The sequence below is a fragment of the Apus apus genome, chromosome 9, assembly GCF_020740795.1.
Source record: "Apus apus isolate bApuApu2 chromosome 9, bApuApu2.pri.cur, whole genome shotgun sequence".
Lineage (NCBI taxonomy): Eukaryota > Metazoa > Chordata > Aves > Apodiformes > Apodidae > Apus > Apus apus.
The window spans coordinates 904,352-927,265 of record NC_067290.1 but is presented as its reverse complement, the minus strand read 5'-3'; the positions used below and the strand labels follow the sequence as shown (position 1 = coordinate 927,265).

Genomic DNA, 22,914 nt, shown 5'->3' with positions numbered 1-22,914 from the left:
CCCCGGGAGGAGGTTTCTGTGCCAGCCCCGCGCCCGCCCGGCCGGGCTTCCCCGCCGCGGAGGCTGGGGCGGCGGGGAGCGGGGGGGCCGGGCGGCGGGGCAGGGGCAGCCCGGGCCCCTCAGGTGTCCGGGCCGGGGCAGCGCGGCCCCCGGGACCCCCCGGACCCCCCCGGCTCGGCGGGCGCTCCCGCTCCCTGCCCGCGGGGCTCGGGCTGTCCGGGGGGGCGAGGGGCCCGGCCTGGGGCGGAGGAGCCGGAACGGGCCCGCGGCGACCCTCAACTTTTCTTTCTTTATTTTTTTTTCCCCCCCTTTCCGAAGCGGTTTCCCCTCCCCCCGCGCAGCCATTGTCAGGGCCCGGCCGCCCGGGGCTGCAGCCTGCGGGCAGCACACGGCCGGGCTGCGCGAAGGTGCTTTTACTTCTAAAACCACATGAAACCGGTTCTGTTCAGCGCTTACTTTGGTAAGACTGTTATTAACTGCATAGATCAAATTTGTTTCCTGCCAATCCATATTTAGGCACTCGAGAAATGCCAAGTTTTTCTCCCCTTTTTACATACCTTTTGGAGCTGTTAGTACTTACAGTGTGAGCCATTTCTAGACCCAAATTTGGAATCTCTGAGCCGTATCTGTTGCATTTAGCTGGCTGTCTCCTGTGAGCCCGACATTCTCATGCAAAAGAAAGAAAGGAAAAGAAAAAAGCCCTAAGAAATCTTACGAGGTTCATGTTTAGAAAACTGGCTGCACACGTTGTGGCTGTTTTTTAAGCCTCGGGACTGGTCACATTTTCCATTCCAAATATTAAGAGTGATTAAACTATGCTAAAGGGTTACACTCGTACCTTAGTTTCCTTGCAAGCTTTAAGGAATTGTAACACAAAGGAAAATGGCTGTACAATTTAAAAGAATCTGGGACTAACCACTTCTTGCAGTGCCTGATACACAGCAGCACCAGGGAGTGGAGGAGACTCTTGGCAGTTGTGAATGACCAGAAGTGGTTTTGTTGTCCAAGTGGAGAAGTGTGCATTATGTAAATGGCATGCATATGGTGACAAATACGTTAATAAAAGTATTCTTGCATTCTTCATAAGAAGTTAATTTTTAATAGAAAGCTAGCTTTCACAATGCTGTTTAGGATGTTTTAGACAATTGGTATTCAGACTAGCAGAGCTGTGTTTATAAAATCATACCCTAAAATAAGCAAGCTGGTTTTGTTCCTGATTGAGCTTGTTTATGACCCAGTTCTTTACATTGCATGTCTTCTTACTGTAATAAAGCTAAAGAAAAAGGATAAAAGTGAAATTGAGTTTAAGGGAATTCCTTCTTTTGAAGAAACAAATCCTTATGTTTAAAAAATGGAAGTTCTCTGCCCTGCTTCTTGGGTAGATAAAGGCTGGATCAACTCAAGGAAGGTTATGGTAAGTTTGAAGCTAGGTCCTCCCACATGGATTGGAGCCTGTGGGAGCTGGGGTACCAGTGTTAGCAGCCTCTCTCTGTTAGTTACAGAAGAAGTGGGGCTGTCACCTTAGGTGCTTGTAGGTAGGTGCTCTACGTATCTATGTACTCGTGAGTATGTAGTTTTGTTGCCTGTGGCTGTCTTCAGTGAGAGAGTTAGTTCTGTGGTGGTCTCATGGAAGTTCATAGAAGCTAATCTTCCTTGCTCTTGGGACTTTCATAAAATGTCCCTTCCTTGTGTAGTCCTGACTCGAATCACTCTTGAATGGAGCTGGAATTGCTATTTTGGTGCAGCTCCTTGCATTTAAATGGATGCCTAAAAGTCCTGCTGAAAATGACCCTTCCCAGAGGAGTTCTGCCTCTTTCCAAATGTGCAGATTCAAGTCCTGTCAAGTATTTTCCACAAAGATGGGGAAGAAAGACGAAGGTTTGGTACTAGGTTGTCCTTTCCTTAAGGAGATCCAGTGTAGTACAGTAATGCCATGGGAAATACTGACCTGCAGAGTTCTTGTGGATGTCCCCCAAACTACAATCATCAGCTGATGTTAGGACTACAAAGCTTATTAGATCTTAAGCACCTCAGAGATGGGAGCGAAGATATTATATTCAAACCAGTAAAAATGATGGAATCAAAATAGTGGTGGTGATGGTCCTCATGGCTTCTTGTGTGGCATGAGCTTCCACAGCATGATCCAGAATGACAAAGACTGTCTTAGGTCAGTAGCAGTGGAAGTGGGTTGTCAAAACTCTGGGACACCAGGAGAGAAAGAGCTGGGAAGTCAGAATCCAAGGTGCTGGTGTTCAGCTTGTGCATTGTTTGCATTGCAGTGGTCTCATGCCAGGCTTTGTGGTTGGGATTTCCAAAGCATCCCAGGTTTTATATCCCGAGCATCCTGATCAGGTTGCTCTGTGTTTGGTTTTGGGGAAGCGTTGATTTCACACAGGTTGTGTGAGATGGGTTGATCTGGAGACTGCGGCCCTCTGAAATGCTATCTAAAATTCATGTGTTTCCCTCTGGTTTTCAGTGAAAAACGAATCAACTAACTTCTGTAGGAGGTTTTTGGGAACAGCTTTGTCTTCCAGTGTGTCTGTAAGTGTCCAGCTCAATGGACACTGGATGTTCTGACTGAAGCTTGTCTGTTACTACTGATCCAGCTCAATAATTTTGAATCTATGCTTTTTTTTTCAAATTGTTAGTACCTTTTCTTGTTTTAAGCACCTTGTTATCAGACATCAGTAATACGGGTGCTGCTTTGCTTAGTGAGAGTGGCCAAATGGTCTGTATGGGGACTGGAAGGGCAGAGAGTGTAAATGCAACCATGGTGTGGTTAGTGCTTTGGTTTATGTCTGACTGTACACCAGTTTATACTAAAGCTATAAACTTGTAACGTGCTTTTGAGTAACATTTTCTTCTTCAAGCGGTTTTGTAAACATCTAATATATTTTTCATTTACTAAATACTCAAATAACTTGAAATTATTCAAAAGAGATGGCTGGTAAAAGCTAAGTAAGAAACACTTGTCTAGCTCCCTGGAAAGGATACAGGTACTGTTAGAGATTTGAGCTATTGATTATGTAGCTGTTAACTTGAATGAGTGGAGTAAATAATGTGACAGATTAAAAGCAGTAATAACTATTGTGGTATTCATTTTTTTCAGCGCTATCAAATTTTAATGTGAAAGTGATTGCTTCTCTTGAGAGACCTTGGTTTATGATTCCTGCATAATGATAAACACTGATACTGTTTGCAAAATATCTATCTTGTTCCAAATTCTCTGAACTAGTTGAAAGTTCCTTTTAACGAAAAAAAAAATACATTTTTCAGATGTGGAAACACAAAAATTGGGATAGCCTGAGCTAAGGTGAAGTAAGGTACAAGTGAAAGAGAGAGAAATTATGAGGGAGTATCACTGAACTTCTCAGCTAGCTCTTTCCATGATGTGGCAGCTCTCAAGCCACGCTGAGTACTACTGAAATTCTTACAGCCTGTTTCTCAGCTGAGTACCCACCACCAGCATTCAGGTCTCTCGTTTTCTTGCCCCCTGCCAACCCCTTTGAACTCCCCCAATGGAGCACTGAGCCCAGTATTCACCAGCACAGGACCCCAGACCTACACCGTGAAAATCCACCGTGAAATTTGGCATAGATGTTTGTAGATCAGTGTTGCATTCTCTGGAGCATACAGTAATTGGAAGGCAGTCAGTCACAGCACGAAACTCTGGCTGGTTTGGAGGTTATGAGTAGTGAAATTTGAGAAGGCCTTTGTTGGTGGAACAATAGTGGAGGTGCACTGGAAAGTGCTTCCAGTCAAACTTTTTGCCCCTCCCTCTACTCTTCCCCCTCCCATTCCCCAGTTTTCTCCTAAAAGCAAGTTTCAGTCTAACTGTATTTGCATTTTAAGCATTGCAGTGTCTTCAAACTTTATGGGTCTTTGAATTTTATTTCTGAGTTCGTGGCTTTTCACTCTTTCTGTACTGGCTATCTTCAGGAGTTTCTGGTTCTAAAGTTTGCTCTACCCTCGTCCTGGGGGATGCTGTACCAGCCAGGCCAGAGAAGAAACACTGGTGCACAGTGTCCTCTCCTGCAGTGCTGAAGGGAGCAGGGGCCTGGTGGTGTTCCTCTCCATTCCCTCGTGGGTATGGCCATTGCTTTTTCAGGCAGTAGTCACCGTGTACTTCTGTGAGAAATACCCAGGGTGTGCAGTTGTGACCTGGCTTCTTAGGGTGAAGTTACTGAGTTTAAGTGGCATTATTTAAAGCACGTTGCTTCCCTGGTCCCTGACCACTGCCTCTCAAAATGCTCCTTTTCCTTCAGGTGTCACCGACTTTCATTGCTATTTTTGTCTTTCTGTTACATACAATTGTATCTCAGAGTTTATTGGTATTACTGGCTTCCTTGTTTGCTCGGTAGCTCTTTTCTTATTATTTGCCCAGGCTTAAGATCCTGGTGTGGGAAAGAAAGCTGGTGATTTAACTGCCAGGGGGGTCTGGGTGGGGAATTGGGAAGGAAGGCTGGGGGGAGAGGAGGGTGTTTCCGTAGTGTAACCTCAGTCATCTTGTGCAGAGTTCCCTGCAAGGTCTGTGGGAGACTCAAGTCATTTCATTGTCACCTGCAGAAGCTCAAGGTTCCTCCTTCAGAGCTGGGCTGTCTGAATAACTCTTCAGATATTGTTAGGACACTTTTCTCTCACTGTCTTTCTTCTCTCTAGTCTTTTGGTTATGAACTCTAAAAACCCACAGCTCTTCGACTGCTAACGTAAAAAAAGTTTCAGAAGTGCTAGTATGGGATTTTTCTGCTGTGTTAAGACACTTGGTCCTGCCTGAATCATGTTGTGTGCATTGGTGGTGGGACTGGGAAATCTGGGCTTACTGTTGCATGGCATCCCCAAGGGGCTGGTCAGCTTTTATGTCTTGAAGAAGTGTGTCAAGTGTTACCAACTTTTATATCTTTACTAAATGTTGGTGACTTCTAGCTCAGTGTTACTAAAAGCAAGAATGACTGTTCCAAGTTTTTTAATTGTTGGGGCTTCTGTGGTACATTTAAATGTATTGGAAGTGCTGACCAGTGTTCTGAAGCAACCTCCTGATGTGGGGTACGAAGCCATCCATTGTCAGGCAGTGAACAGAGAGGAACATACAGTTCATGGTCCTCTCTTGTTAGTCATAGGAAAAGGCACCTCTTGGGAGGACAGAATCTCCAAGCCATTAGCAAAAAGGGACAGAGCAGACCACTGGCAACTGCTGAGAGGGAAGGAACTGCTAAATGTTGTAGCTCCTCATGAATTTCATTGTGCCCACGATTAATTATATAACTTAAATTATATTTTTAAAATATTGAAGTATCTCTTTTTGAAAGATTATTCTAGTTCTTTCATTTCTCCAAAGATGGATTTGATGCTGCTTCTTAGAAATTCTTTGTCTCAATGAAGATTTAAGGAGACTGTGTTTATGCAGAACTGCTGAATGAACCAACTTTGCATTAAATTTGTCATTTTTCTCTCTTCAAGCATTTTGACTATTCTGTTGCTGAATATACAGAGTCACTGCTTTAAGTTGAGCTACCTCTAGTGTTAATTTATGGTACTCATTGAGCTGGCTAATTAATGTGAAAGGCTAAATCACTGACACTTTGTACTCCAGTGGGTTGTTAATCTGTTATTGAGAGCCCAGTCTCCCATCATTTGGATGGAGCATTTGGGTGTAGGGGTGTAGTGTATGTATGAACCTACACGTGTGCAGATTTTTGGAGGCTACCAACCTCCACATTAAAGAATCTGATTCCTTAAAGTCCAAAGGGCCTGGTAGCCCCAGTACATTTGAAAAAAGCAGGAAGACATCTAAACATCATGTGTATGTCAGAGGTTTCTCCTGTTTATTTTAGATTTCTGCAAAGCAGGCAGGTGTCTGACTATAAAGAAGGAATTTAACACTGGGCTCTAGTTTTCTTAAACTCTTGGCCTCTTTCTATTCTTTTTGAGCTTGCAAGCACTGAGCAGAAATTCTCTCTTGGTAACTTCATCCTGAGCAAATATTTACATTCACGAGATTCTTGCTACTTCAGCGATCATTTTGGGCCTGGAGGTTGGAAGAGAAAGTAGCTGTACCAAACACTGGGGCTGGGGAAGGAGCCAGGGAAGGAAGCCTGAAGAAGCCTCCAAGTGCGGTTTTGCCATATTTGGTAGGAATCACCTGTTCAGTGTATTTTGGTTGTCACTCCAGAAATGTTGCTGTATTCCAGAACGAGATTTACAGATACCATTATTTCCTGCCACCTGGCCCTCTGCATCCAGTGGGTGCTCACGATTTGAATTTCACTCACATCTTCAAAATGCTGAATACAAATGTTTGCATAAGAACTGAAGTGAAAAGGGTGGTAGAAGTGAGGTGGGAAAGAAGGAAAAAGTGGTGAGTGCAATGCAAGAAACATAGAAGAGGTATAGGAAGAGCTTTTGAAGAAAGAAGGTTTTAAAGTCAGAATTAGTCAAGAAATCTGAAATTTGTAGAAGAAGAAGACGGTACAAACACTGGAATTAACCTCTGGACACTACAGAAGTAAAGGAAAGGTTCTCCCCGGAACAGAACAATGGAGAACTGAATAAATATGGCAGAGGAGGAGTGATTTCCTCCAAAACCAGTGGACGAAAACACCATCAGATCTCAAACTCCTGGGCTTTTGTTTTCTAGATTTCACCAGTGTCATACAACTGCTTTCTCTGTGCTGGTGGCACTGTTTCTGGGAAGGAAAGAGGTGAGGAGGAAGGAATAGTGAACTTCATTCTCACACCCTTGGTGGGAGAAATAGGCAGGTTTCTCCTGATGGTTCTCAGCAGAAGCTCAGCACTGGTGTCAGTCTCTCTCTTCAGCCCATCTGTGACACACTGCTTGGGGCTCTGTTTGGAGCCCTGCCGTGGTGATCTGTCTGGTGGTCTGTCTGGTGGTCTGTCTGGTGGTCTGTCTGTCCCTTGGGCCAAAGGCTGAAGCTGCCACACCGCTGAGGACAGGCTGCCAGGAGGGCACCCTGGCATATGAGAGCTGAATGCACGAGCCAGTGCAAACTGTGTCTGATATTCCCTTACAAAAGTGACAGGAAAAGGGCTTTTGCCCCCACGAATTTGTACTGTTGGTTGACTTGATTCCACTGCAACTGAGGCTGAAGCTACAGTAATTACACTGAATAAAGGTTTAGCCCAGGCTGAACAGCATACAGCTTCATGTTGGGACTGTTACACTTTGCATCAAAGTACCGTATTTGCTTTGTCTGTTGAATTTCCCCACCCCCCCTTTTTTGCCATTTGTTGAATATCTGCAAAGCCCCGGATTGGGGGTGGATGAATTTTGCCTGGAGGAAAATCTCAGTGACTCCAATTTCCTGTTGGAGCCAGGTGTGCCAGCTCTGTGCTCCATGCATCACTCCTGCTGCCCACCCGAGTCCTTCGCTCCCAGTGAAGTTTCCCATGGAGGAACAATCAGTGCTGCCCTGCTGAGCCTTCCTGCATCTGTTTTACTAATTGCTATTGAAATTCTTACAGCCTTTTTCTCATCTGTAAAAGTGCAGAGCCAAATACCAAATCTGGGGGGAACAATCCCCTCCCAATTATTACACAGTTAAGAAATTAATTGCTTAGTATTTTTGTAAACTTAAGCAAATACATTACTTGCCTTGCTGTTCTTAGTTTACTAAAAGGGGTGCAAATGCTCACAGCTAGAAGAGAGTAAGGTTTCCTTAAAAATAGTAAAATAAAAAAAACAAACCAAAATAAAAAAAGCCCTGTCTCATCCATAGTCTGGAGTTACTGGAATGGGGTCACTGGTCTAAGTTACGGCTGCTTGATTTCAATGATTGTGTAGTCAAAAAAGTTGCTTCACTTGGAATGCTGAACAGATGCTTTTCTTATTCACTTGAAAGGATAGTCTCATTTATTTATTTCTTTTTTTTTTTTTTTTTTATTTCTCAGACCATGAAAGTCCCAAAAGTTATTTTAAAAATTGCAAGTCCTCTTGTTAGGACAAAGAAACTGTGGAAGTGAATTTTGATGGTAAAGGAACTCTTGGGTTAATCATCCCTCTAGGCCAGGGTTCAAGCTCTGCCCTGGCCACAGCCACTGCTTCAGCTGTGAAAAACTTTGTAGCAAATGGTTATGGAAGAGTTGGTACAAAAAAGTAGTTTCTTTTTTTTTTTTCTCCCCTTTTTTTCCCCCCAGGCCCAATTGTTTAAAAATTGTGTTGTCTTAAAGCAGGAGGGTTCTTAAACTCACAGAATTTATGGCCTCCACTTAGAAATTTTCTTCTGGCTGGTAACAGATTCAGGGTTGCTAGTACATATTATTAAAAAAAAAGATTTCTAGTTATTGAGAAAATATGTAGAGTGGTGCCACTGTTTTACTTGTCTGTTTGAAGTGCTGAGATACTGTATTTTGGCAGTAAACTTGGGGAGGTGGGGGATATTCAGCCCCCCTGCTGTGTGCACAGGCAAAACGTTGCATTTTGAATGTAAGCTGACTCCAAAGCAGTAAGAAACCTGCAGGGAAGTTGCCTCCAACTGGTGCACAACATACACTGTTTTGATGCTCCCTTTTCTCTCCCTCCTGCTTTTTGAATTAAGTTTCAAACAAAACCACTGTTGAAAGTTGAGCAGGATCTTGCTCAATGCTAGTCTCTGGCAGCAGAACCTCTATAGCTTTATTTACTGTTTGTTGGAGGGTCAGAAACCCAGGAGCCATAAGTGATGCCTGTAATTTGGAAATGGCTTCTTGAAATGCTCTTGAAGATCTTAAACCTTGAGAGCACAGGTTTTAAACTTGACTATTTGGTTTCTACTGTCTGCTTTTGCACCTACATTGCTTGGGTTAGCAAGGTACTGGGTTAGCAACTACTTGGGTATCAGCTGCCATGGTATATTCCGAATCTGCCAAAATCGTTAGATTATCCTGTCTCCTGTTTCCTGACTTATTCCATCAGCTTCAGTGGGTAAATCTCAAACTTCTCTTGAGTCCTGGTCACTTCTTTGTCCCACTCCAAGATGAGGAACCCCCCCGGGTGTTACCTGTGAGGCTCAGCATCAGCCTCTCCCACTTGCTTTTTCCATATCTCACTGTTCTTGGTCTTTCACCTCTCCTGGCATCTTGCAGCCTGTGGTACTTTCAGGATATTTCTGGCAACATCTCTTTCCAAGATACGTTTCTGTTGTGGCATCTGCTTTCCTCACAGTTTGTCATGAAAGTTAAAACCCAAGTTCCTACAGTTTCAGGCTAACTTAGCATTGATCTTCAGATCCTTCTGGTGGCCAGATAGCAATAATGCACCTTTATAATTTTAGCCCTCTGAAACGTTTGGTTTTAAATCCAAAACCTTGAGGTCTAGCTAGATCATGTGCATGCAGTTTTGATAACTGCATAATTCAGCTGCTGTTTCCTCTTTATTTTTTCCCCCCAGAATTTATGTTCTTCTATCTTGCAATGAAAAAAAAATATCTTGTGTATGAAATCAGACTTTTAAGCACGTAGGTTTTGGGTGTAGCTTGCAGAATCCTGGGTGTGGTGATAGGACAAGTAATGAAATTGATCATTGTTGTCATTCCCTAGAATTGTGCATCCTACAAGGGGAAGGGCAGAGAGTCCCTCAGGCACCCAACAAGGAGGTGCTTGGCACTGAAAACTGAGGCATGGTTTCACCATACAGGGGGGAAAAAAAAGAGGAGGCTTTATCTAACATCCATTTGATTAGTAAGTCGGTATCTCATATTAATCTATCTTCTCAGTGCATTAAAGATGTCTAAATGTCATGTGCCTTAGTTCCTAAAAATACTGCAAAATCATAATTTGCAATAAAGGCCTTACACTCCTTTTTTGTGGAATCGAATTGGTTCGGATTTTCAAAGGGAGCAGTTATAAAAGGGGAGCAGTTCAAACATAACTTGATTCTGTAACTTCCATTTTGGTTTTGTTTGTTACTTTGTAATACGTGAAAATTTGGTGGCGGTTCAAGGGGTTTTTTTAAGTTGATGAAGGTGACTGCAGTGAAGGCACATGGCAAACCTTAACATCAACATTGTTCTTTTTCAGTCTGGCATAATGATGCAAAATAGGAGACTTAGAATTTATTTCACTTAGAACAGAGTATGTAGACTGTTCTGGATTTTAGTTTTTCAGCAACTTTGGAGTTCAAAGACGTGACCCAAAGGAGTTTTACATTTTTGTCCCTGACACTTCTGCCAGCTGTTGAGGGGAGGTCACACTGAAAGGGATCAAGAGAGGATGGATCAAGGTAAAGCCTTGTCTAAACAGACTGAGTAGGCAGGACTTTGCATGGATATTGAGTGTTCTTGGATGTCTTCTACTGTCAGTAGGTAAACAGTACAGGATGAGAGTCAATCAGCCATATTGTGTTCCTGTTGAGAAATGGAGTCTGAAAAATGCTTATCCAGAAGGGAGCCTGCACTGGAAATATTGGTGGTGATGGTCAAGTTTCTGTTAGATTTATATGCAAAGTTCTACTTCAAATGATACTTATTTATTTATTTTTAGGTGGTGTTACAGCTGGGTAATAGGATCATGGAAATGTGTCTATTGAATTAATATGTAATTAATGCTATATATTATGTCCTGAATTAAAGACATGTAGTTCACAGATTTTTCTTCATAAGGACTACATTTAGCAAGTAGTTTTGATTTTTCTGTGTTAGGAATGTACAGAAACTGGATGTAGATTGTTACTCTTTCTTGTTTTGGCTCTAACTTGTTTTGGTTTTTATTGACAGAAAAGTGTTGGTGTGTCATTGGCTGACACCTGAACTGACTCTGAGTTTGTCCCCACTCCCTGCACCCAGCTGGCCTATCAAAATGATGTATAGGATCCTCATTTAAATTTGCTGATACTGATTAAATTGTAGTGTCTGGGGTCTTTTTTCTCCTCTTAAAATGCATTAAATGTGTTTTTTAGAGCTCCAGGCTGGATCTCACAATTGCAGGATTTGAGCTAGTTTGTTTAAACAAAAAGCCAACAAAAACTGGAAGTCTGCATTTTTTCTGCATTGTTATTTTTACGTTTATTTAATGGCAGTCGTGATAAAGTTTGATTTATGTGGGGTTTGGAGCATAGACTCAGCTGTGGATTTCTACAAGCAGAATTTTAGAGAGCTTAGAAGTGTTTGTAGAAGTTAAATAATGATAGTGTTTGGTGCTGTGCCCTGGCTGAAATATGTAGCATGTTAAGTAAAGGCACCAACATATCTGTTCTCTCCTGAGGAGCTGGTCTGACTTGTGTCAGTGTTGGTGCTCTCTTTCCAGGCCCACTGGTTGCAGCTGTTCTCTGGGCGCTCCAAATAAAAGGGCTAGAATCAAGTTAAATGCATTTTCAGTTTTTGTTGACTATAGAATCTCACATGGGTTTTGGCTTGGCCTTTGTTTTGTAGGGTTTCGGGTTTTTGTCTTAGCTGCAGCACAGTCCTGTCTTGAGAGCAATCAGGAATATAACTTCCTTCCTTCTGGGCTGTTTTTCAGCACTGACAATTGTCTTGTAAATATTTGGTCCAAACTGGCAGATTCATGGTCTGTCAGGCAGACTTGCTTCCAGATCCATTCCCAGCACGGTAACTTTTCCAGTAGATTAATGCGAACAGTTTTTTCCTTCCCTCAACTTGTGTCGTAATGACCATGTGAAAATAACTATTTTTATTTAAATTTGAATTGTTTCTTTTTGCTAGTCTCCAAATTTAGGAGCACTCTGTGGTTATTTGGGGCTGATCATGTAAACTAGGCTGAGGCATGGCCAGGGTAGCTGAGGGTCTGCTGTCTGCAAAGTCAGCAAGACCTTTGTTACAGGTAGTGTTTTGGGGTGTGGGGTGTTTCTGTGTGTGTATTTATTTTGTAAGAAGGCCTTTGAAAATAACATCATCTGTTGTGCACATGATGAGATACCTCCATCCCAGTTGAAATTAAGAGCAGATCCCTGGCAATATGAGCACAGCTTTAATTTGCTTTATATTCTTGGGTGGACTTTTCCTCTAGAAAATGAACATTATCTGCTGAGTTCTGGTTGGCCAACCCACTGCTAAAAGTGGACTTGTAATGTTTGTAAGCTGGGGCATGCCATAGTCTTGGATCATGTAGCCAGGATTATTATGAGCAGTAAAATGCTTTCTGCTCACTGGATAGTCATGTTTAGTTTCATGGGTTTTAGGATAGTGCTTCAAAAACAAGCACTGATATTTTATTTTTAGTGCTGTAGGCAGCCTACAATACTAAGCAGACTCAGCACAGCAGAAGATGGAATATTTACCAATATCTTGCCAGGGGAAAAAAAAGATTCTTCCAAGTTCATGGGGATTCAGTATATTGCCTTGCAATTTTATCCAGCTTTGTAAGAAAACTGGTATTTATTTTGCTCAGGCTTAGATTGCAAGTATGTTCAGAAGATGGGAAGCAAACTTCCTGCAAGTCATGGCATGGGTTTTTTCTCCATGTTCAATTATTGGGTAATCCTTAGATTATTTTTAAGTCTTTGAGGATACAGATTGTAAAGGATCTAGGATGCTTAACAGTTACTTTCTGCAACATATCAATATAATTAGGAAAAAAAAACACAAGCTATTTTAAGTTGTTTTTCTGCTATCTTTTCCACTCTCTAATTACAGGCTTGATAGGGGTTTTATCATTTAGGTGGCAGGACAGGCTTTGGTCAATGAGAGCAGGAAATGACGGGGACAAATGTGTACTGTCTGCTACACCCCTCTGTTCCAATGGGAAAATAAAAGTAGGAACAACAATTTTTTTTTTTTTCCCCTTTATTTTCCTCTTTGTCCGATGGGTGTTGGGTTCATTACAGCAGAAATTAGTTGAAGAGGCTCCATTTGCAGTTCTGCCTATGAAGAACATGGTCACATCTAGAAAAACTAGATTTCATTGAACTTGGGAGATGAGGAAAAATTGCAGCAGCCAAAGGTATCTGTTGTTCTTGTGATTGTAAGATGTTTTCTGGTCAGTGGCTTGGGGATCACATACATACTTATGAGGGCAGTAAGTAAGAGAAAAGTAAGATACTGGATGCTGAAAAGTGGGGAGATTTGGGTTCTGTCAAGGAAATAAGCTTTGCAATGATGATATTCAGTGAGTACTGTGAACCTTGTCTGCCTCTGTACTGGGTGTCTTGCAGGGAGTCACAGTGGTAGCAGAGGTTGTTTTAACATCTTAAAATGGCTAATCAAGTCTAAGAGGCAAAAAAAAGCATTTTCTGCATTTCTGCAGCTGTTCACCAGTGCTCTGCTGCTTTTGCAGGAAACTCCTAATTGTTAATATCGTTGGGAATGCTTTTGTTCCCCCCACCTCCTCCCCTTACATTGCAAGCCTAAGTTACGACTGCTGGCAGACAGCATACTTGACACCAAGAATAAAGGCAGCACTAGAAAGATGTGTATTTAGGGAGTCTGCAAGATGGATGTCTTGTAAGATGGAAGATTTCTTCAGATGGAAGCTGGTGCCATGGTGGAGTTCTGCCTGTTTGTATTGAATAAACCAACATTTAATTGAGTCCTCAGAAGACCACAACTCTCCTTTACTGGAAAAAGTGGGTGTTGTAGGAAACTCTAGATATAGCCATGCTAATTCTTGTAAATCTCTTAGCTTCTTTCCATGCCCCTAAACACAGGGTTTGCAATCCCTAATGGGGTATGAAGACACCACATTGAAGTGGCTTTCCTTGGCACTGTGTGAAGATCTGCTGGGGCCTTGAGCCATAACACAGCTTGATGCTGGCACTGCAGTTCGTGGAGGAGGGCTTCTCTTATCTTATATGCAGAGAAGCTTTTTGTCCTTCTAGCAGGACCATATCTTCACTTTGGAGCACCAGGAGTACATGCATGGGGCTGTAACTGATTATTATTATATACTTTTTTGTTTGTTTATTTAAATAACTATTTTAACCTCTTTAGTTATCTTAAGTGTTTTTAGATTTCACACAAAACAGCTGGGTGTGGAACTAGGTTATTAGGAGGGAAAGTGCTGCTGACGTGACTGTTGTTTCAGCTTTTTCTGCAGTTAGGCAGACCAGGTTTTGCACTTGTCCTGTTTCCATTACTGACTTACACTGTATAATTTAAACAGTCGAGCCTTTAGATGTTACTATACAGCACTTGCACTTTAATCTGACTGTGAATCAGCTACCTTAGAATTGAGCCTTGAGGTAATGCTTTTTGGGCTGTGTCAGCTCAGTTGGATTTCTGACAGCTATTGAGAAAGTTGGGAAGAGGTTCAGCTTTAAGGCTGCCCAAAAGCTTGGGCTGGATCTAGGCTACCTTGCTACCAGCAAGGCAGCTCTTTGCATGAAGAACTGGGTCTGTGGGTGTTTTGGATAACCTTTAAGGTTTCAACTTAATTTAGAGTGTGTAAACACACAATATCCCTGGCAGCCAGAAGGGATCAGCTCTCCGTGGCTTTGGTATTTATCAACAGCAGCTGTGACATGGGATGCTGAGGTGAGCAGTCCCTAACAAACATTTTTCCAGTGGATGCTGCCTGTTAGAAATCCCTGCTGAGAGGCTTGCTCTGCCTCCTCCTGAATAGCCTGGACTTGGTTTTAAAAAATGCTGCAGTGGCTGGCTTCTCTCTTGTGTTAGGTTTGGGGAAGACTGGATTTGGCTTGTAGGGCAGGCATATAAACAATTCTTGAAATATTTTTGTTCCTTGTTCAGGAATGGGAAGCTGTTCCACTTGGTATTGTCCCTATTAGGATTATTCTTGGTTTTAAAAGTTTAGCCATAGGTTTTGCATAGGTAAACCATTTACTTTTAGGGGAAGCATATCAAAGAAAGGAGTAATATCTTATGTCTGTTTTGTCTACATCAGCAGTAAATGCAGCCTGTGGAAGTGGATCTTTGGAAGGAAGCTGGTGCTGAGGACCCTACATCGGCCCTGGGTATTTTTGAAGGGCTTTTGTGTTAGATCAGCTCTAGGTAGACCCTGTGCACCAAGTGCCTGTTGCCTGTGCTTGTGTGCTGGATACACTCCTTCAATGCCTCTTCTCATTTCATTTGCTCTATAGAGAGTCCAGGTCACGTTCTCCGAGACTGTGCTAAACTACAAACCAAAACAGTAGGGTGAGGGGAGCTGGGAGACTGGCTTCAGAGGAGCTCTTTGGTCAGACATGAAATGGGGACAGTGACACATCCATTGCCAGCCCTGCTGGAATCCTGGGCAGGCTTAGCAGGGCTGTGCTCCATAGCTCCAGTTGATACTTGTCCAGTATTCTCTGTCCAAACCTTCAATCCCACACAGGGAAAGAGCACCAGAGAGGGGATCCTTTGCACATCAAGTTAACTTTGGATTAATGCTTGAACTCAACAGAGTCAAGCTTCTGCAGACCTTGACAAACAGACCATGTTGTGGAGGCTAGGTTGCCTTCTCCAGTGATCAGATTTTGCAGTGGTTTCAAACAGTTAAAAGTCACTTTAGTTCTATTGATAGCCATGATCTTCCGCAGCATGTGATGAAATTGTTTGAAAGTCCAGGAAGATCCTGCAGATTTTTCTGCTTTGTAACTTGATTAACACTCTTCTTCCTAGAAGTCTGTGTTTCCCAAAGGTGTCTGTCCCATGGTTTGCTTTACAAGTTTCCTAAAGAATGTATTCCAGAGCCAGTGTCTTCAAAGTAATACATTTGTTCAGGGAGGAGTTACTTTTAGAGTTGAAGCGTTAAAACTGGTAGAAGTTAATCTTCTTGGTGGTCATCCTGGCAAAGGCATTATTTGGGTTTGTTTTGGTTTGGTTTGTCTTGTTTTCTCTGGAGCTTCATTAGAAATTTGTTGTAGTCTTCTTAGCTCAGTCTGTTACTTCTCTTCAGTGACAAGAGAGGAAATGTATTTTTAAAAAATCACCATGTCAGAGGTATCTCTGGTTTAGAGATAGCAGACCAGAATGTGTGTTGAAAAGGCGCAGAAAGACGTAAGAAGTTTGGTTTCTAGTTAAGTATTTGCTCTTTTATTTAAAGCATTGCAGCATAGTTTTTGGCCTTGAGCAAGGCATCTGATTTTTTTTCCCCCAAGGAGGGAAAACAGTTTGACAGATCACCAAAGGTGACTGTTTTCCTTTAGAGCTCCAGTTCCAGATTCAGGTCATTACTTATAGATCTCAGATTACATTGAAAAAAAATTAATAATTTGACTACAATTTTTTATGCCCTTGCTGGAGATGTACAGCTTTTTAGTAGCTTTTTTAATGCTTTTTTAGTAGCTTTTGGGTAGTAAGTAATAAATAGCTTGAGTTACCCAAATTTTAGTGAGGTAAGTTCATCAAATCCCTAGATGTATTATAAGAGTCTTATGACTGATTCCCTTCTAAACACCTGCACCTGATGGAGGTTGATATTTCTGATACTTGCATTTCTGAGGTCACAGGTACATATGATCTCTGCTTAGTTTGTTGTTACTTCCCTAGTAAAATTTTCTGTAAGGAAAGGTTACTTTCAGTGCAGTTCTGTGTCAATCCACCAGATGACACTTGATGCTTGAAGATTAAAAGATTGTCTTACATTAATGTCTTACATTAAAAATTCTGGATTACTTTGTTAATTGAGAAAAAGAGTAAAATTCAGAACATTTTCTTTCTAAAACATACAATGGTTTCACGTGGTACTTGTAAAATTTTAAATGTGTGTATCAGAAGTGCTTATATGCTCTACTTGGGCTTTTCCTAGGAAAAAAAAAAAGTATTGAAGAGAGACTTTTTTATAAGGGCTTTGAAGAAAACTGTGCAAACAGTAATGTCACAGCTTGAATTAGATTGGCAGTTAAACTGGGGACAACTAGGTGGAATGCTTGCTGCCAGCTAAAAGAGAACTTACTGAAGGAAAAAAAGTTTGTTAAAAGGCAAATTTACTTCATGCTGGCTCTAACCAGGACAGGTAAAGCCATGGCCAGTGTCACCATCTGATGAACTGTTCCCACGAAGGGTGCCCGCTCCTGCTGAGCGAGAGGTTAATGGTGGGGAACAAAGGCACTTGGAGAATATGTTCTTACACTGTTAAGCTCATCAGAAGGGAGGTGTTTTTGTGATCCATTTGGGCAGTAGAGTCCTGGTGCCTTTGCAGGCTTTACCACAATATTGACAGTAATTACAAATATAAAAATGGTTCAGACACAGCTTTGTCAATGCAAAATGGCCTGGAACACATCCCATCCATGCAAGCCAAGCTCTGATGTAAAACCCAGGGAAGGCTGTTCTGTTTTGTAGCAATGGTGTGATGCGCCAGAGGATTCAAATCTGGTGTTAGCATCCACCTCCTGTATGTATTTTAATGTGTATAGAAAACAGAGTAGAAAAAAGTGATAGAAAACTTTGCTGGAGCAGTGTGCCCAGGTGGCCTGGAAGGCCAGTGGCATCCTGGCTTGTGTCAGGAATGGTGTGGCCAGCAGGAGCAGGGATGTGATTCCCCCTGTGCTCAGCACTGGGGGGGTCTCACCTCCAGTCCTGGGTGCAGCTCTGGGCCCCTCACTGCAAGAAGGGTCTTGAGGTGCTGGAGCAGGTCCAGGGGAGACAGCGAGGCTGGTGAAGGGACTGGAGGGAAAGTCTTACAGGGAGAGGCTGAGGGAGCTGGGGTTGTTTAGCCTGGAGAAGAGGAGACTCAGGGGGGACCTTCTCACTCTCTGCAACCACCTGAAGGGAGGATGTGCTCAGGGGGGTCTGGGCTCTTTTTCCAGGCAACCAGTGACAGGACGAGAGGGCCTGGCCTGAAGCTGCTCCAGGGGAGGTTTAGGTGGGATATCAGGAAGCACTTCCCATGGAAAGGGTGATCAGACCTTGGGATGGGCTGCCCAGGGAAGTGGTGGAGGCACCATCCCTGGAGGTGTCCAAGGAAAGGCTGATGTGGCTCTTAGTGCCATGGTCTGGAGATGTGGTGGTGTCAGGTCATAGGCTGGACTTGGTGATCTTAGAGGTCTTTTCCAGCTTTGGTGATTCTGTGATTCTTCAGCCAGTAAAATGCTGAGAAAGGGTTCTGTGTGATTTTTTTTTTTTATCAACCTGGACTCACACCATCAGAAAGAACTCTGGGTGGGCACCACAGGCTCCTGAGTGATGGGAGAAGTGGGGCTCAGCCCCTTCGCAACCGACCCTGTAGGCGTGGATACCTGCAACTGCACCCTGGTTTGCTGCCTTGGGGAGCTCAGCAGTCCTCTTCACAGGTGGAGCAGTTTCTCCCTGATGTTCATCCAAAGAAGCAATTGATAATTAGACAGAGGGAAGTACGAGATGGGTCCCATTTAGCTACGTCAGTACCAAGTGTTGGTATTTAGGAGGCATACAGATGGATAAAGTGGTTCTGTGGCTGAGTTTGTGAGCAAAAGGCAGGATTTCTTGTTAAGTAACCCCCTCCCACGAAGTAACTTACTTTGTTGCAATTCTTTTTTGCTCTGTTTGTCTTTTTTTCCTCTGGTGGACCTATTACTAGAGTGCTGTGCCTGAGCAATGTGATCAATCACACCACAATTTTTGAAGTAGTGTGTCTCACTGGTGTTTTTAGTCACAAGCTTGAAGATTAATCTAAAATTTTATTGATGTTATTTTCAAAATAATACAACTTCAGTAGCCAACACATTAAATATGTTTCTTCTCCCAGTGGAAAACATAAATCTGTGGCTGTACCTTAGTTGCTTCCAAGGTAACTTATTTGTATTTCTTTATTTATCAGGCAGTTGGTGTTGCTCACCAAAGAGTCTGCTTTGAGGCTTTTGATCCTAGGAAACAGTTTTGCTTTATGTGGCTGTGACCTGGAATTAGTGGTTCAAGTTACTTTCTCTGAGACACTTGACATTCTTGTTTCTCTTCTCTTGATGCCATTTGTGATGATTAAAGGAGCTCCAGTGCGCACAAACATTTAACAGAGGCATTTTCAGTGTGACACATCAGGGTATGGTCTCAGAATCTGGCAGCTGTGCTGGATTGGCTGAAGTGAAAATTGAGCATTTCCTTATGTTTTTTGGTTTGGTTTTTTTTTTTGCCTGGTTGGAAAGTACCAAATCATGGCACTTGATGAAATTCCTCTAAGACTCTTTGTCCTTAAACATCCTCAGCATCTGAGGTGCAGGCAAGGGGTGGTGGCAGCACCCATGGAGGTCTCTGTGGATGTGCCAGGCACGGGGGCCTTAGGTGCATCCTGGCTGCTGGTTTTGCTGCTGGAGCTGGGAGATTGCAAACCATGAGGTGTCCTTACAGTCCTGAGCTCTTGGAAATAATCTTTTCTAATGCGCGTTATAAAATCTGAAGAGCTTAGGGCTTTATGGGGAAATTTTGAAATCTCAGATTCAGTGCCAGTATTTTGTTTATATTTTAGTAAAGATGAATCTCACACAGGGGTGCAGACACCCCTGATAAACCCAGTCTCCCTTGTCTTAACACAATATAACCAATGGCTCTCTCTCTGAACAGCTAGTAAAGGGCAAAAATTGTGCAGAACCAGAGAAGTGATGGAGAATTTTATTTCTTGCTGAAGCCTTGAGAATCATCTGCTTAGCAGATGTTTAAATTAAGCCTTGCAACCCTGTGTTTGTGTAGCTCATGGATTCATGTGCATTCTTGATGTAATGACTGAGTTCCACTGATAAAATCCATCATCAGTAAGTGACGTTGCAGTACACATGTTGGCATGACCACCTGTGTTTGAAATCAGACTAGCATTAATCTTAGGAAAATGGGGAATGAGTCTGTTTCATTAGTGCACCCTAGCTCAGGAGTTTAATTCAGTCTGGACAGTTGGAAAGATTGGGTTGCTTGTCTGTTCATGACTGCTAATTTTAAGGAGCTGCAGATTTATGCTGTGTGGCCCATCCTGTAGGTTTCCACTGCTCTTTTTATTTCCTTAAGTTGAAGAGAATACAGAGGAGGCTTGAAGAGTTGCTTGTGGATATTGATCTGACCCAGTGAAACATTTCTCCTGAAAGATTGTAGGAAAAAGAAAGGAGGGGGAAAGACAAGACAGGTGAAGCTGCAGGCACCTTGTGAGAGCAGACTGCAGTGGCAGGATGGTTGTCTTTTGGAGGACTGCTTTTCAGAGCTGGATCAAGAGCTGCCAGAGCTGAAGGCAGGTGTGCATGGGGAGCAGTGTTGTCTGTCAACCTAGCAGTTCTTCTGGCTAAGGTCCTGGTCTGTGGTGTTCAGCATCAATGAACAATATTTACTTTTGTAGACTTTTTCAAGTCTACACTTCTAATTTTTCAGGTGATACACATTGTCTTTAGCTCAGGCAGAAGTTCTGATGTTGGGCATCAGAATTTCTGTAATGCAGACAAAGGGTTAGTCTGGAATCAATTTAGAAATGGTTACCAAGTGGTTACTTGTCAGGGTTGCCAGGGTCCCTCCATTTGTTCCAAAACACAGCTTGGAAAGCTCTTTCATGTCTTTTTCAGTGTCAGGAGGAACATAAAAGTTTGTGTTTGGAGGGTTGGCAAGATCGAATTGGTACCCTTTGTAATTGAAGTTTCCCTTTGTACTTTATCCTGTGCTCAGACTGAAAACACATCCTTTACCTCTCTTCCTCTTTCACTTCCTCCACCCCTCATACCTGGGCAGGTTACTAAAATAGAGGAATGCCACATCTGATGGCACCAAAGCTAAGCTGGGATGAAGTAGTTTAGAGGTATTGGTCATGTTCCCTGCTTCTGTCCCCCTTCCCTTTCCATCTGTTTCTGATCCTTTGTTGTTTTTTTGTTTCGTTTTGTGTATGTGGTTTTTTGTTTGTTTGTTTGTTTTACTTGTAATGCTTATGGTCATCTCTTTTTTTACTCTTTTCTTTAGTTTTGCCTCAAAACCCCATTAAAAATTATACTGAAAGCATGAAGCAGTAATACTGAGACCAGCTAAACTTTGTGCATTCAAAGATTTGAAATTAAGAGATGGGAGTTTGTGCATCCCTAATTAGTACCAAAGCTAAGCGAGCATGACAAATTTATGGATGATAAACCTCAGCCCTGATTAAGCATCTGTTAAAGCTCAACCTCATGAATTACAGCAGATTATTGCTGCCTGAGATGCAGTTCTTGGGTGTTTGTGGGATTCTGGAAGTGCCTCATCACAATTTGTTGGTGAGCCCAGGAAGGTCAGTCCTGAGTGCTCTGCCCACTCTGTGGGGTTGCTGCCAGAGGCAAGAAAGTCCCTTGTCTATCTTGAAATCAAAGCAACTTGTTTCATTAAAAAACAAACAAACAAACCAACCAAACAAACAAAAAAAAGGGATCCAGAATCTTCTAAAGGTGTGCTACTGAAGGGCACAAAAGATAAAGCATAAAACTTACTTTTATTATTTATTAAAGAGGATCTGAACAGATCCCAAAGGCAGGCTGTGAAGTTCCACGGGCAACAAAATACTTCTCTTAGTATGAGCTTGAACTTCCATGTGTAGAAAATCAGGTTTTACAGGTTGGAGAAGAGTACAGCAGGACAACAGTCATAAGGTGGTTCAGTGAAGCTCTGGTTTAGTACTGTTGGAACTAATCGAGGGGCACGGGTAATTTGTTTGACTCTGCAGCACACGGATTTGCTCGCTGTGGGAAACCTGCGTATTTCTTGAATATGGTGTTTTGCCTTTCCTTGCTTTATTGGTGCCCTCCTGTTTTTTCCATGTAATCCAGCAGGTCCAGATTGTGTTGTGTTTTCTTTTGTAACCAGTGCAGAAGTTTTTACCTTTTCCATGTAGGGATTGTCTTTTTTCATATTCATTTAGCAGTAAAGAAAGAAATTTCCTCGAGAAAATGGGTTTCTTGAGCCAAGAATGCATTGCCAAATGTTTGTCTGAAGCATGTCATTAGTATGGATGAAAAAGAAATGGTAACCAGCCCAAATCCAAACCTCCTGGCAGCAAGCTGGAACAAAGAACTCTTTTGACTATCTTGTGCCAGACATTTAATTTAAACCCATGCAAAAGACTGGCCTTAAAGAGCAACATTCAAAATAGAAGCCCTGGGTGCCGTAAAATAGGCAAGTTAGTGCACGACAAGAGAGCCTGGTAACTATTCCTCAAGCCAGGATGTACTTTCATGGCTATTTGGAAAATAAGAGAACAAAAGTAAATCCTTTTTCTGCAGATACTGAGCTGGTTCTAGGTCCAGAGCATCTCAGGTCGGGCTCTAGTCATGGAGCAGCTCTCCTCCAAGTAGCTGTGCTCAGTGTCCCGTAAGAATGCTGCAAAGTAGCAGCTGGCAAAAGGCAAAGAATTCAGTCTGTTGATTTGTCTTTCTTTGTCTGGTTCCCTTAACCAAAAACCTTGTAAATCTCAGCTGGGAGGTGACTGAATTTCTGTAATTGTTATTTCATGTCAGTGGAAATGTTACTCGATAAAGTGCTTTGGATTATTATTTTTTAAAATCCTTTTGTGTAATAAGATTATCATTAAGCTTGATTAGTTATGATTGAACACATTCCAGAATTCAAGATGAAGGTTCAATATACTAAAGGCTTGAGTTGTTTGTAATTTTGCATATCTTTGTACAGGCCCTGATTTTTGATCGATGCAATACAGAAGGTAATAGGAATGCCCAGATTGTTATTTTTTTTTTAATAATTTGTGTCAATGCAGTTTTAAATTTCCTCTTCGTGTAGCAAGTTGCATGGATTTGCCATGCAAGTGTGCTGCTGCTGGTTCCTGGCAAGAAAACTAGGTACCTCTTTGTACCTCTTAAGCCTGGTAGAGAAATGAGCAATTGAGTGAATTGTAACCTTTATCTTTACAACAAAGGATAAAATGAAGGGAGGGGGGAGAAAGACCTTTGTTTTTCAGGAAAAGACACACATGTACACATGATTGCAAAAGCTGCAGAAGGGTAAAGCTTTGAATGCAAAAGCTTTTTTTCTTAAGTCAGAATTAGAGTAATAGTCTGTACTAAAATTGGTAATATAATAATGATCTCTTTGTTGTTGTGCAAATTTCCGCAGAGTAATTTGTCTTACACCATTTCTGTTGTTTCTGAATCAGTTTGAGAACAGAGTA

General features: G+C 42.3%; 1 protein-coding gene across 3 annotated transcripts in view; it reads left to right on the top strand.

Annotated features, from left to right (window-relative positions):
* FGD3 (FYVE, RhoGEF and PH domain containing 3) overlaps nt 1-22,914 on the top strand; it is a 112,909-nt gene that overhangs the window by 253 nt on the left and 89,742 nt on the right. The window lies entirely within an intron of this gene.